The sequence below is a fragment of the Schistocerca cancellata genome, chromosome 1, assembly GCF_023864275.1.
Source record: "Schistocerca cancellata isolate TAMUIC-IGC-003103 chromosome 1, iqSchCanc2.1, whole genome shotgun sequence".
Classification (NCBI taxonomy): domain Eukaryota; kingdom Metazoa; phylum Arthropoda; class Insecta; order Orthoptera; family Acrididae; genus Schistocerca; species Schistocerca cancellata.
Genome location: NC_064626.1, coordinates 596,410,470 through 596,426,112, shown reverse-complemented (window position 1 = coordinate 596,426,112; position 15,643 = coordinate 596,410,470).

The following is a 15,643-nucleotide window of genomic DNA, read 5'->3' as shown; positions in this document are numbered from 1 at the left end:
TGGAGCGTCTCCCGACTCATCCTCACCACACCATCTGATTGTCTGCTCACTCCAACGTGACTCCAATTACGTGACAGAATAAGCGTCCCCTCTCAGTGTCAAGCATGGAACCACCTTCACAAAATGATTTATACTAGTGACAGTACACTTAAATCAGGAAAGTTGGACAAATATTCGTACCCTGATCGTGCCGAATAACGAACAGTTGTCTTCATCATCATGCCAATTTATTCCCTTGATCTTGCAAAGAACATCTACTACGGTGAAAATTATACCAATGCCTCATTTATACTGCCCGAATCTTAATCAGCACACTTTATCGATGGATTCTATTATGTTAGTAGCGCAAATGGAGATATTTGTAGTGTTAGTTTCATAAAACTACCACTTTAGACACGTAAAGTGATACAGGGTCTTTGCAGTACCATATCACGGAGACGCCCGTTATTTAGAATTATATTCAGTACACATAACATTACAGTTTTTACATCGTACCTGTCTTTGACTGACGAAGTTACTCATAAAATCAAGTGGAACATCTTCATGAAAAGCTGCGGTCAAAGTAACAGCTTAATTAAGACAGCTTTTGTAAAACAACTATGCTACAAAGTCGTTAATCGGACATTGTTTAGTACGACAGAATTTGCAGATGTCTATGGAGAACCCTCTATATATCTTATGACGCCACAACTATACGCTGTATGTATTCCAATCTGTCTTCGTCTACAGTTTTTACCCTTTACAGGACCCTCTCGTACCATGGAAGTTAATCCCTGATGTCTTAACAAATATCCTATCATCCTTTCACTTCCTCTTGTCAGTGTTTTCCATATATTCCTTTACCCACCAATGCTGCGGAGGACCTTGTCTGTCTACCTGATTTTCAACATTTGTTTGTATCACCGCGTCCCAAATGCTATGATTCTTTTCTATTTCGGTTTTCCCACAGTCCTTGTTTCACTATCATACAGTGCTGCGCTTCAAACGTACATTCTCAGAAATTTATTCGTCTCGTTAAGGCTTATGTTTCTTACTAGTAGATTTATATTGGCTAGGAATTCTCGTTTTTTCCATTTCTACTCTGCTTTTTATGTGCTGACTGATCAGTCCGTCATGGTTTATTTTGCTTTCAAGTTAGCAGAACTTCTTAACTTAATCTCCTTTGTGATAATCAATCCAGATGTTAAGTTTCTCGCTGTTCTCATTTCTGCTACTTCCAATTACTTCCGTCTTCCTTCCATTTACAGTTAAGCCATATTCCGAACTTATTAGAGTTTTCATTCCATTCAGCACACCCTCTAATTCTTTTGCACCTTCTCTGCGGGTAGCAATGTCATCAGCGAATTTATAGACTGAACAGTGGGGGTAAAATACTACATCCCTGTCCTACACCATTTTTAATCCGAGCTCTTCGTTCTTGGTGCTCCAGTCACATTCCAGAATGAGATTTCATTTTTGCAGCGGAGTGTGCGCTGATATGAAACTTCCTGGCACATTAAAAGTGTGTTCAGGACCGAGACTCGAACTCGGGACCTTTGCCTTTTGCGGGCAAGTGCTCTACCATCTGAGCTACTCAGGCACGACTCACGACCCGTCCTCATAGCTTCAATTCTGCGAGTACCTAGTCTCCTATCTTCTAAACTTCACAGAAGCTCTTCTGCGAACCTTGCAGAACTAGCACTCCTGGAAGAAAGGATATTGCGGAGACATGGCTTAGCCACAGGCTGCGGGATATTTCAGAGGAGAGCTTCTGTGAAGTCTGGAAGGTAGGTATTTTTCTCACAATTTCGATCATCTTGCTCCATTTTACATTGTCAGACGATTTTTACAGGTCGACAGATCCTATATTGATTGTTCTTCAGTCTTGCTTCCGTTATCAACTGAAACGAAAGAACTGCCTCTTTGGTGCCTTTACCTTTTCTGAAGCCAAACTGATCGTCATGTAACAGATCCTCAGTTTTATTTTCCATTCTTCTGCGTATTATTCTTGTGAGCATTGTGAATGCATGAGTTGTTAAGCTTATTATCGCACTTCTCGACTATTTCAAACTTGGGAATTGTGTGGATGATATTTGCCTGAAAGCCAGATTATATATCACCACTCTCACATGTTCTACACAGCAACGTGAGTAGGCCTTTTGTTGCCACCTCCCCCAATGATTTTAGAAATTGCGATGGATTGTTACCTATCCCTTCTGCCTTATTTGATGTTAAGTCATCTAAAACTATTTTAAATTCTGTTTCTAAAGAGTGGATCCCCCATCTTTTCCCTATCGGCTCATGTTTGCTTTTCTATCACCTAAAAAAAAAAAAAAAAAAAAAAAAAAAAAAAAAAAAAAAAAAAAAAAGTAGCTCTGAGCTTAACTTCTGAGGTCATCACTCACTTAGGACTACTTAAAACTAACTAACCTAAGGACATAACACACATCCATGCCAGAGGCAGGATTCGAACCTGCGACCGTAGCGGTCGCGCGGTTCCAGACAGTAGCGTCTAGAACCGCTCGGCCACCCCGGCCGGCGTACTCTTTCCACCTACCTGCTTTCTCCTCAGCATTTAACAGTGAAAATCGCATTGCACTCTTAAAGTTGCCGACCTTTCTTTTCATTTCATCTTGTTTTGACGTATCTATGAGTGGGCCATTCCTTCCGACAATCAGTCAGTCTTCTGGTAACAACACTAAAGACGAACAACACCAATGTACTGTGATGGCCGTTCTAGGTGTCACAGTGAATTGTTTTTCTGATCATTTGCGCAACCGTCGATGGTGCGTAGGTGAACCAGGTTACACTTGACATCAGACCACGTCTTCAGGCTGCTTAACTCTCTTAGTCAGCTAGTACACAATACAGATATTCTACGAACTTTTGTGTGAAAAGTGGAAGATTTTTGTGGCTGCTCGGTCAGTCTGGTTGGGGAGAGCTGTGGTGTTGGACGGTGCGGTAGGTCTCATTGTCTGCTTTGACGAGACGTAACGTACCGTTGTGGCATACGCCCCGGCTGTTGTCGTAAACGTGTTAAGTTCGATTCAGTCTGGACGTCAGCGGAACGGAATGACACCATCTATTGGTGCTGCGTCCACGCTTGACGGAACGTCAACAAACCGTCACGACGCTCAGCCAAGTACCGAACTTTAAAGCTGAGTACTTGCGCGATGATCGATATCAAACGTAGACTGGCAATAACAAGAAAAGCGATTCTGTAAAATAAAAAGTTGTTAGCACCGAATATAGATTTAACTGTTCAGAAATATTTTCTGAAGTTATATGCATGGAGAATAGCCTTGCGTAGAAGTGAAACGTGAATGATAAGCACTTCAAACACAAAGAGAATACAACTTTTGAAATGTGGTGGTGCAAGAGAATGAATGGAATCGATGGATAGATCGAATAACGAATGAGTAAAACTCAATAGTAGTGGGGAAAAAAATTAGTGGCATAACTTCACTAAAAGAAGTGCTCAGCTGACAGGACACGTTGTTACACATCGAGGAATAATCAGTTTGATAATTGAGGGAAGTGTGTGTGTATTGTGTGTGTTGCGTATGTGGATATCTGAATGGCAGGGAGGCGTAAAAATTGCGGAGAAAAACCAAGAAATGAAAGCAGTTAGCTGGTTAAAATGAATGTAGATTGCAGCAGTTACACAGAGATGGAGCGGCTTGTCCCAAAGAGCAGCATCAAACCAGTGTTTGTACGGAAGACCAGACCGCAACAACAACAAGATAGTCCATCTAACAAAACGTAGGGCAGAGTATCGGCAACAAACAACAGGAAACGTAGTAGTATTTATCAATGGCGAAAGCAAAACTCGTAACATATATTCTTCAGAAAGTACGTAAGGCAAATCGTACAAACTACTGAGATACTGAAAGAAACAATCAGTAAAAACATTTCAAAACCTCAACATTTTCTTGCTCGAAGAGTTATGCACCTACGTATAAACAAAGAAAACAATATTTATAGGGTGGTAAACATTTTATCCTTTGCAGTTTGTTTTCTATCTGTCTGCCAAATAACGACCTGTTGTAAACAGTGGCACGTCTCCATCAATCTTTCAAGATACCTTTATATAACAGTTCACAACCATACAGAACACTGAACACTAAAATACCTTCAACTAACACTTGAAAAAAAAGCTGATCCGCAAGCTACGTTTAGTAACTTTTCAGAAGATCGTCCACAATTATTTTAAAACTAGTAACTGGTGGAACCTAAAAAGTTTTCGTTCACAACTTTCTCATGTATGTTAGCGTGGTTTAATTTTATTTATTTTCCATTCTACAAGACTGCAGTCTCACAAGATTACGAATTAAAATGCACTTTTGCAGCGAAAAATGTGGGAAGTTGCTGACCATTTGAATGACTGCCTTTACATACAGCACGGATTCAGCAAATATCGTTGTTGTCAAATGAAGATGGTTCTTTGTACACATTATGTAATGCATGTTACTGACAGGGGATTTGGAGATGATTCTATATATCTATAATTCCATAATTAGGACAACATTCCTCACAAGTGCCTTGTGATCAAATGGTGTGCCTATGGCGACTCGTCTCATCTGTGCGACTGGCTTCCTGATTTCCTGACAAAAAGGTCAGAATTAGTAGTAACTGACCAGAAGTTTTCTAAAGAACGCGAAGTGACATCTTGAGTTCCTCAAGGAAGCGTTGGAGGCCCTCTGTTGTTCTCGATGTATGCAGGGGAACATTAAAAAATCGACAAACCTGCAGGAGCCCATTTCTGACTGGAAGTGGAGGAAAAAGGCTCTATGAACATGTGTACGGAAGTGCATCGTTGCCATGTTAGATGGCACAGACGAATAACGGTTCCTCTGACCACGTGCCGTGTGTTCCCTGTGTGTTGCAGGCCGCGTTACTGTTACAGCATACTGTAAGCAGCAGAATGATCCGGTATTCATGTCGGGAACAAGGCGAGATGGTGTTTGCGTTCGGCCAACAACATTTGAAGCTCTTTTCGGATGTTTGTGTTGTCATGAGTCCTTTCAGACAGACGAATGTGCAGGGAGGAGGTGAACTGTGCGTACACCACGTTTGGAGGACAGGATTATACAGGATATTGAGACGAATTCCAGTACAAGCTGCTTGCAAGTGGCCCGCCAACATAGTGTAAGCCAGAGTACGATTATGTGTATCTTTATGGCATCCGCTTTTACCCCTTTCTCCTGCATCCCCATAGAGGCTACTTTGAACATCTGTTGTGACGTTGATGCGATGCAGCTTTGTACCGTGTTCAGGGGAGATTTTCTGTCGTTGCACGTATACCATCCATTTCCGGACACATTTTCAAATGTTGAAATGTGTATGAATTCCTAAGGGACCAAACAGCTGAGGTCATCGGTCCCTAGACTTACACACTACTTAAACTAACTTATGCTAAGAACAACACTCACACCCATGCCCGAGGGAGGACTCGAACCGCCTGCGGAAGGGGCCGCGCAATCTGTGCCATGGCGCCTCAAACCAAGCGCTCACTCCATGCTGCGCCACATGTTCGTAGGACCTTTTTTCCTCCGTCTTCCGTCAGGAATCCGTCTCTGCAGTTTGTCGGTTTTATTAATGCTACCCCTATAAAAGTGACTAGTTTAGTGCCCGCTCCTTCGCTCGCATGGACTGTGTGGTATGTACACTTTTTTTAATCGAATTTTTGTGTTGTGCACAAATAGCAAAACCTTTCAAACTTTTCACGCCATAGAAGCATAGCCTTCTACGAATGTATTTCTGACCAAAGAACGATTCAGGTAGCTGAACTCCAAGATTTTTATTAATCACGCTTTTTGCGTTCTTGTGGTGATATTTACATAGAAACTTTCCTCCCCTAACACATATTTCTTTATATATAGCCGAGAAATGGAATACCAATTTTCGCTGATTTAGCTTTAAAACTTTTTTAATATAATGAAATATTTTCTTAAATTATTTCTCCCCCCTATTTCACACGCTTAGTGGTTGAATTTCCAAGAACAGTGAAACATGCATATTTTTCATTTTTAAGTAAGCTTTAAAGCTTTCGCTTTAAAAATGCTTCTACAATGAAATATTTTCATAAAACGTTTCGTCTCCTTTTTTTAACCTCTTCGTAATTGAATTTCCAAAAGAAGTGAAATATGTATTTTTTTCTATTTTTAACAGAGAAGTCAAATAGAAATTTGGGATAAATTAAAAAAAAACATTGAAACATGTATTTTTTTATTTGTAACCGAGAAGTTAAATGCCAATTTTCATAGATATAGCTTTAAGAATACGTTAGCAGTTCTTTAATAATGATTTATATTCAGGAAAAATTTCTCCCACTGCTGCATCCTCATACGGGTTAAATTTCCAGAAATTCTGAAACACACATTTCTTTATTTCTGGCCGAGGAACCAAATACCAATTTTAGTTGGTTTAGCTATAAAATTACATTAATAGCATCTTATTATTTTTAAAAAAAATTTTTATCATCTATTTCACTCCCCTAGGGTTGGAATTTCGAAGAATCCCTTTTTGAACAACTCCTACTGTATAACATCAACAGCCTCTACAAATGTCAAGTTTCTGTCCTTAGTAGTTTGGGATGGAATATGATGATGCAGTGAGTGAATAAGTCAGTCCGAAAATTGCCTATTATATATAGAAATTTTGTAGACAATCTGATGAGTTCTCTTACATTATTTACAGATGATACAATTGTTTACCTCCTAGTAAAGTCATCAAATTATAAAAAAGAATTGCAAAATGATTTAGGTAAGATACCTACACAGTTCGAAAAGTAACAAATGATCCTGAAAAATAGAAAAAACTATGACAACCTTCACATAGGTACCAAAGAACTTCATCTAAATTTGCGTTACGCGATAAACTACAAAAATTTAGAGGTTGTCGCTTCAGCTAAATACCCAGGGGTTACAGTTACGAATAAAATGTTTGTACGAGGGTGACTCAAATGAAAACCTTAAATATTCTTTTAAATATTATTTATTGTGCAGAAGTGGTACAAAGCTCTATCACTTTTCAACATAATCTCCCCCACGCTCAATGCAAGTCCTCCAGCGCTTACAATGTGCAAAAATTCCTTTAGAAAAAATTCTTTTGGTTGTCCGCGCAACCACTCATGCACCGCGTGGCGTACCTCTTCATCAGAACGGAACTTCTTTCCCCCCATTGCGTCTTTGAGTGGTGCAAACATATGGAAATAATTTGGAGCAAGGTCTGGGTTGCTCGCTCTCTTCGTTTCCGGTTGGTTGGAGTGAACGCAGGTTTCGTCCCCAGTAACGATTCTTGCAAGGAACCCGTCACCTTCCCGTTCAAAGGGCCGAAAAAGTTCTTCACAAGCATCAACACGTCGTTCTCTCATTTCAGGGGTTAGCTGCCGTGGCACCCATCTTGCAGACACTTAGTGAAACTGGAGCACATCATGCACAATTTGGTGTGCTGACCCGTGACTAATCTGTAAACATGTTGCATTGTCATTCAGTGTCACTCGGTGGTTTTCCTTCACTATGGCTTCAACTGCTGCAATGTTTTGTGGAGTCACAACTCTTTGTGCCTGACCTGGACGAGGAGCATCTTCCACTGAAGTCACACCACTTGCGAACTTCCTACTCCATTCGTAGACTTGCTGCTGTGACAAACATGCATCACCGTACTGAACCTTCATTCATCGATGAATTTCAATAAGTTTCACACCTTCACTATGCAAAAACCGAATAACAGAACGCTGTTATTACCTGCTGCAAGTCGGAAGTGGGGCGGCCATCTTTATACTGATACTGCGACGGTATGTGTGCATCTGCACTATGCTGCCACCTACAGGCCATTCTGCACGCTGTTTGTAACACGCTTACCAACTTACAGGATAACAGCGCGAAATTTCGATTTGTTATTACGTGCAAGTTGCAAACTAGTGACGTACAGTAAGGTGACAAAGTCACGAGAGAACTCCTAAAATCCTATCGGACCCCCTTTTCCCCGGTATAGTGAAGCAACTCGACGTGGCAGTGATTCAACAAGTCGATGGAAGTCCACTGCAGAAATACTGAGTCATACTGCCATCCCTAACGGCGAAAGTGTTGCCGGTGCAGGTTTCTGTGCACGAACTGACCTCTCGATTGGTCCCATTCATGTAGGGTGATCTGGGTGGCCAAATCGATCGTGCGAATTGTCCACAATCTTCTGCAAACCAGCCGCGAACAACTATGGCCCAGTGACATGACATCGTTGTTTGGGAACATGGAGTCCTGCTGCAAGTAGCAGAACATAACCATTTGTAGTCAGTGATCGGTTCGTTTGAACCAGAGGATCCAGTCCATTCCCTGTAAACACAGGCCACACCATTTATGGAGCCATAACCAGCATGGCCAGTGTCTTGTTGACAACTTGGGTCCATGGCTTCGTCGGGTCTGCGCCTTACTCGAACCCTATCAACAGCTCTTGCCAGCCGTAATCGGGACTCATCAGATCAGGCCACGTTTTTCCAGTCGTCTAGGGTCCAATCGATATTGTCACGAGCCTATGAGAGTCACTGTAGGCGATGTGCTGTTAGCAAGGGCATTCGCGTCGGTCATCTGCTACCATGGCCCATTAGCTCCAAATTTCGCCGCACTGTATTATTGGATACGTTCGCCGGCCGGAGTGGCCGAGCGGTTCTAGGCGCTACAGTCTGGAGCCGCGCGACCGCTACGGTCGCAGGTTCGAATCCTGCCTCGGGCATGGATGTGTGTGCTGTCCTTAGTTTAGTTAGGTTTAAGTAGTTCTAAATTCTAGGGGACTGATGACCACAGATGTTTAGTCCCATAGTGTTCAGAGCCATTTGAACCATTGGATACGTTCGTCGGACATCCTACATTGATTTCTGCGGTTATTTCACAAAAATTGTTACTTGTCTGTTAGCACTGACAACTCTACGCAAACGCCGCTGTTCTCAGTTTTTAAGTGAAGGCCATCGGCCACTGTGTTCTCTAGAATGATTGTTATGAGCTCTTTGATTTTACCTCCAAGGTCTTCTCGTGATGTATACACAGTGGGAAGCAGTATACTGTTTGACTCATCTAGGAAACTGCACTGCCAGGACTCTAAAAGTGAAGCACTGCATTACGATTCACTTCCTTCAGATGCGGAGCACTTTTATGACTGGAGCCTCACGTGCGCCGTGGAGGTTCCGCAGCGCCGGCGCGCCCCGCTGTCACAGCCGGTGACCGCGGCGAAGCGTGCAGTGCGCATTATGTCAGAGCGGCCCCGAGCGCCTCACGGCTCTGCCGTGAAGTCTACACGGCGCGGCGTGCTGCCTCATTAATGACGAGGCGCGTTCTCCTGCGCAGTGAAAGCAGCAGCGCAGAACTCATGAATGGAAAAAGGTCACAGCGTGTGCGATCGGAATTCAGAGGGCACAGAAACTCTGACAAAGACAAGGCTGAAACAGCTAAATATAACAAAAGTACTGTGCACTTTGCACTGTAGCTCGTAGCGGCGGATGAAAGAAGATAGTTTCCACTTGCCGGAAGTATTAGTACAGTTTGAACTGAGAATGGTACAGAGTGGGAAAAATTCTTCTAGGAGATAGGTCTATCCCGTTCTTGTTTATCGCCTACTTCCTATGCCTAATACACCGTGGTCCTACAGCTGGCATCATCGTCTACCACGTACCGATACTGCTTTACTACTCTTTCCTCTGACGGGTGCATTTCAGAAGCAACCGGAGTTCAGTTGCAACGACATATCCTTGCTACGTGACTGTTCATTTAAATTATTAGTTCACCTTCACAAACTCTCATATCTTAATTGTTGATCGATCGATTATGTAACACGTCGCTATTTTAACTCAACTTAACAAAAGCGTGTTTGCAGTACCTGCGTATCTGCGGACGTGTGCGGGTTTGGAGTCAAGGTAAAGTATTACTTTTAAAATAGCTGTAAACTGGCCACGTTTTAGAAGACATGTGCACCGTAGTGGCGCATCCTTCAAACCTGCAGCTCAATGTAGAAACATTTTTGTGTAAACATTTTTACCGTATCACATAAGTAATTAGTGTCTGTGAAATTTATAAAAACAAGTATGTATAAAATAGTGAGGAAGAAAATGAATAAGAACCGAGCTTCTTATGTCTGGAGCTTGCGAGCTCACTCACTCTCTTGCCTGTGTTTTGTTAGATACATCTAAATTTTGTTCTGTATGTTAAATTAATTAAATGGTCTACGCTAGTAGCTGTGTCGCATATTTTGATTCTATTGCTTGTCCGATGTATTCTCGTGCAAATAATTTTCACTACATTCTTAGAATTTTATTTCAGGCTTCAGATAAGAGAGATTGGTAACAAATTATTAAATAGCCAACTACCGAATACTAATTACGTTCCTTCGTTCTTTAAATGAAATTAAAACGTCCCTGAGACTTGCTAGGTGGTAGCCTTTAAATCGGCCGCGGTCCGTTAGTATTCGTCGAACCCGCGTGTCGCCACTATCAGTGATTGCAGACCGAGCGCTGCCACACGGCAGGTATAGTCTAGAGAGACTCCCTAGCACTCGCCCCAGTTGTACAGCCGACTTTGCTAGCGATGGTTCACTGTCTACATACGCTCTCATTTGCAGAGACGACAGTTTAGCATAACCTTCAAGCTGCGTCATTTGCTACGACCTAGCAAGGCACCATATTCAGTTACTATAAGTACTATCTTCAAGAATGTATTCTGAACAGATAATATTGTGACTCATTTACCGTCAAGAGCGACGTTCATCATTAATGGATTAAAGTTAAGTATCAAACTAATTACGTCCGCTTTCTGAATTCTCATTCCTTGTCATGTATAGTTCTTCCCTCCTCACGCCAGTCTGCGTGAGCTAAAACGCGTGCATTTCGGCCTCCACTCGTAACACGGTTTTGGCTCTTCTGTTAACACAAAAGTTTACGTGATATTTTTCTCAAGATCTATAGTAGGTTGATATGTCACCCCCATGCCTAACAAGCGCTTTAACTGCTTTTCTCACTGGTCTGATGCAAATGAGTAGGAAGAGGCAGCCTTTGAGAAAACAAATCTTAACGGAATATTAACTTACTTTATGGCACTGAGAGATAAGATGTAGCATCGTATATTTCTGGCCTCCATCTTCAGTGGAGTTTTCTTCTTTATATGTCAATTAACTACAATTAAATGCAAGTTTCGCTTCACTTTTTTTTTTAGAGCAAACGCCTCTTATGGCGCCCAACGTGGGGTCACGAAACAAAATTTCATCATCATTTGTGTGTAATTCATGTATTTTCTGTTTCATGGTCAAACATACACTTTGAAGAACATTAATTACTAATCCTAAGAAAGAAATTTGTGTCTATAAACGACTATAGTAAGAAAATGCAAAGGCAACTGTTGAATGTTTTTGGAAGCTGTGAAAATCATAGCAGATGATCGGTATAGCTACCATTCTTTTACTACTTGTATATCACATATCACGATTTCCCAGGCCATGTGTTGAATGATTCGTGGTTCAACGTCAGTTATTAGAAATTATGTTTTAATGACAGGCCTTAAGATCTTCAATCTTCATTGTTATGAGAATTGTGGTTAAACTGGCCGCTTACGCGCAGCACGAATGCAAGGTAGAAAAAAATGAACCACTGCCAAGAATGTGCTGCATAGACAATTGTCGCGTACTAAACTCTGTGTTTGCGTAAAAAAAGATTTCCCGTGTAAATTAACATTCAACGGCACTACAGTGACATTTCTTCACTGCTTGTGGTGAATGTTTGTGTAGCTGCCAAGTGTTGCTACTGTGAACACTACTTGTGAAACATGAGGACAGTTTAGTTTCAGCTAATGCGCTATCTTGGAACACAGGCGGCAAAGTTGGCAACCTAAGATTAGTGAGAAACTCATGTTCCCATCAATAGGGATCATACGAACATTTACGTATTTAGATTCAGTGTATGCTATAAAACGAGTTTAGTGATCAGACTCTGTCGTACGACAGCTCTGCGTTTCAAATCATTTTGAAACATTGTCGCTACTCGTTCATTTTGTGATGTGAACTCTTTCAGAATGTTTCACATAGTCCCGAAATTGGCGGTAAGGAGACTGTTGTTCAACCACATCACATTAGTAATTAATGTCTGTAAAATTTGTAAAAGGAACGATTTATAACATCGCGGGGAAAATGAAGAAGAGCCACGTCTGCAGCCTGCGAGCTCACTTAGTCGTGTCTGATGTTTTGTGGGGAACATGTGAGTTTCATCTGTATGTTACGTAATTGAATAATTGTTGTATTATATGATACATAGCTGTGTCGGACATTTTAGTCTCATTACCTACTCGATGTCTTCTTATGCAAATAATGTTCACTGTGTTTTTAGAATTTTATTTCAGGCTTCAAATAAGAGGAATTTGTGACGAATTATCGCGTTCTGTCGTTGCTTCCTTAAACGAAGCTAACGCGTCCCTGAAATTTTTTGCACCGATCATTCTTCAACAGCTTGAGCCGTGGCGGGGTTGGTGGCTCGCCTTTCGAATTCCCGGCACCACAAGCTCGATCTGTCGTAAACGTCCCTCTGGTTTGAAGCCAATAAGATCTTTGCACGATATTGTTGATGTTGGACGGGGCGTGCGACGTGGCGAGATAGGGAGCGATAAGGGAACGAGGAGGACGGTGTGAGAGGTCCGACCGACGACTAAGGCGAGCACTTGCACAGGCGTTTTAGGCTCGGAGTAGGTGGGTAGTGGCTGGGCATATTAGTGGGACGATATGAATCCGAGGCCGGCTTCGAGTGCCGTCTTCGTGCGTAGCGTGGCCAGCCAGCTCTGCGACGTGGCACACCGGTGAGAGAATTGAAGCCAGTTTCGCTGTACTGAATTCTGGGCTCCCTTTGGAACTGGAAAGATTCAGCTTAGATTCGTGAACTCGCGTTACGTTTTGGATTTTGGGGCCTTAGCTGTTATTACTGAAGGCCTGCCTGTTTCCAATTAGGTAATTTTTACTTAACTGAAGCTGTTAATATAGAAGACGTGTTTGTTTTCTGTTTGGTGATTTCATTTGACTGAAGCTGTAATTGAAAAAGGCCTGACTATTTTCTATTGGGTAGTTTTACTTAACTGAAGTTGTTAATATTGAAGGCCTACCTATTTTGTATTTGGCAGTTCTACTTAATTGAAGCTGTTATTATTGAAGGCCTAACTGTTTTGTATTTGGCAGTTGTACTTAACTGAATCTGTTATTATTTAAGGCCTGCCTGTTCCTTTTTAATGAAATTAAGAACTATTTCATCATTTTGGGATAGCTGAAACTCTTATTAATCAAGATGCACCAGTTTTAATTGCCCTATTATTCAGACATAAAGTCTTACGCAATATGTGTTGTAATTAACTGAAATTGTGATTGCGGAATGCTTACCTGTTTCAGCAGTATTTATGTCAATAAAGTAGTAACATGAAATGACACATGATGTTACATGCCCCTAACCTTTCGCCTAACATCCCTTTATCCATAACTGTAGGTTTCACAGATTGCTTGTACGAGCTAACATCCCAAAGAAGTTTGTGCTCACAAGCGGTTCCTCTTCGTCGAAATGTCTTGGCTCAAACTCGTGTAGGGGTTGAAACGCATGTGTCGTATTACACGCTCTTAGACATTTGTGACCCTTTGGTTAAATTGTCTGGCTGATGGCAAGTTTGTGAAATTGTATGAAACATACAAAGTTAGTATAACGTATAATAATATCTGCAGCTAAGTTAACGGCTCATAAGTGGTGTAGGCCACACAGTTGCGATTTGGTTAGAATAATGTTTATTCAGAAATCAAACTAATAGCGAATGTGATCGTATTTAGAGTTACTGTTACACTCGAGCGCATATCCATTTGACACATTTCGATCAGCACAATCCCATTTCGAAATACAAGTCCAATACTCCATCTCGTTAGCTGCGCGAGAAGTTCATACCAGGCGTGCGGCTACTCACCGTTGAGACACTAAGTCCCGCGATACCACACAACGCGAAATTTTCTAAGTCGTTTCACTTCCTAGCTACTTAAAGACCGAGCGTCGTCTTTCACGTCTCAATCCGAGCTGTACCCTTTGGTGTCTAGACCAGAACTGTCCACTTTGGTGTTTCCAGCCGAACTGTCCGCTTTCGCGTATGCATCAGCACTGGCCCTCTGCTCGTCTCTAGCCGCGTCTCCTGCGTGCTGAACATCGTCGCTCAACTGATTAGTGAAGTTCCCTTCCCTGAAGCCGTCTATCTGATTGACTACGCCTATTCTACATTATTTTACATTTTAACATATTTAAGTAATCAAAGCTTGACTACTTTCACGTTCTAAGCAAAGTAACAATAATATCCATTACATAATAAACGTTAAATTCTTTCCATAAAACCAATACAATCTCCTTCTTAACTTTGAATGTCACGGCCATTAGCCTTGCACCAATGTGCTTTCTTATAAATAAATAAGAACAAAAGTAACTATTATGCACTAAACTTCCCAACAATTGTTCTATTACCTAATGATTCAATAAGGAGTCATACTGTCATCGTTCAATGTGTTTTGTGTCGAGGAAATGATGACCTAATGCTTAACTGAAAATACCGACAATTTAAATTAACTGTATCTTTTAAACAAATAAAGTTACAGAGTTGATATTTACAACATTTGTCCTTTTAATGATCCGCTTTGATGTGAAATGTCTATCGCTAAGATCGAACAAAGCATTAAGATTTTAGCATTCAGGTCTTTGTTACAAAACCTCGTATTATAGTCTATATACGATCAATATTCAAGTTTTGTTGGGATCACCATGAAAATTTAATAAAGATGGTAGATTAAAATTACTGTGTCTTCATTCCCTGAATTTCAACAGAATTAAATAGTTTTCATAAATGTTTCCCTTTATGGCCGATCTTAGGTCCCCCATATTTAACACTGCTACGACTCCTTGGGCGCAAACAGCTCCTACGGGGTTTCCCTATGCCATAGGTTCTCGTCTGCCTCACTCGCACACTACAGCGCTTAGGCGTGATCAGCCTGGCCTCTTCAGCACAATAGACGCCTGTGAATTTCCCCATCTCGTGGCGAATCTGCGCTCTTTGTGGCAAACGGTCTGGGACGACAGGAATCGTTTCACAATTCCTGGAAGGCTGTCTCTTTCAGCCATATACTTAGATGAGAGTGAAATGCTCGTTAACGCACAATTTATATTTGTCGTAAGAATTGTAGTAGGCTCATTTGTCACCCGCCGTCTAACAAGGGCGTTAACAAATTCCTCACTGGGCTGATACAAAGGAGTAAAAAGAGGGAACCGTTGAGAAAAACAATCTTAATTGAATTATATCTATTTCTGTGACACTGAGAGATAAAATGCAGTAATGTACATTTCTGACTCTCATCATCATTTAGATTATTTTCTATATGTATCAATTAATTACAATTAGATGCAAGTTATGGTTCAATTTTTGTAGATGGTGACGCCTCAAAGGGTAGCAGGGAATTAAAGAGTAAGCTTTATATAACTAAAAATATGTCACTGTGAAATAAAAACAAAACAGTAATTAAAATAAAAGCAGTATATTGGAAAGCGCACTTACGTGAAATCAGAATATACTGCAGAATAATATTAGTCCACCACACACGCTGTACCGTGGTTGTACCCTCTTGTCATATTGAACAT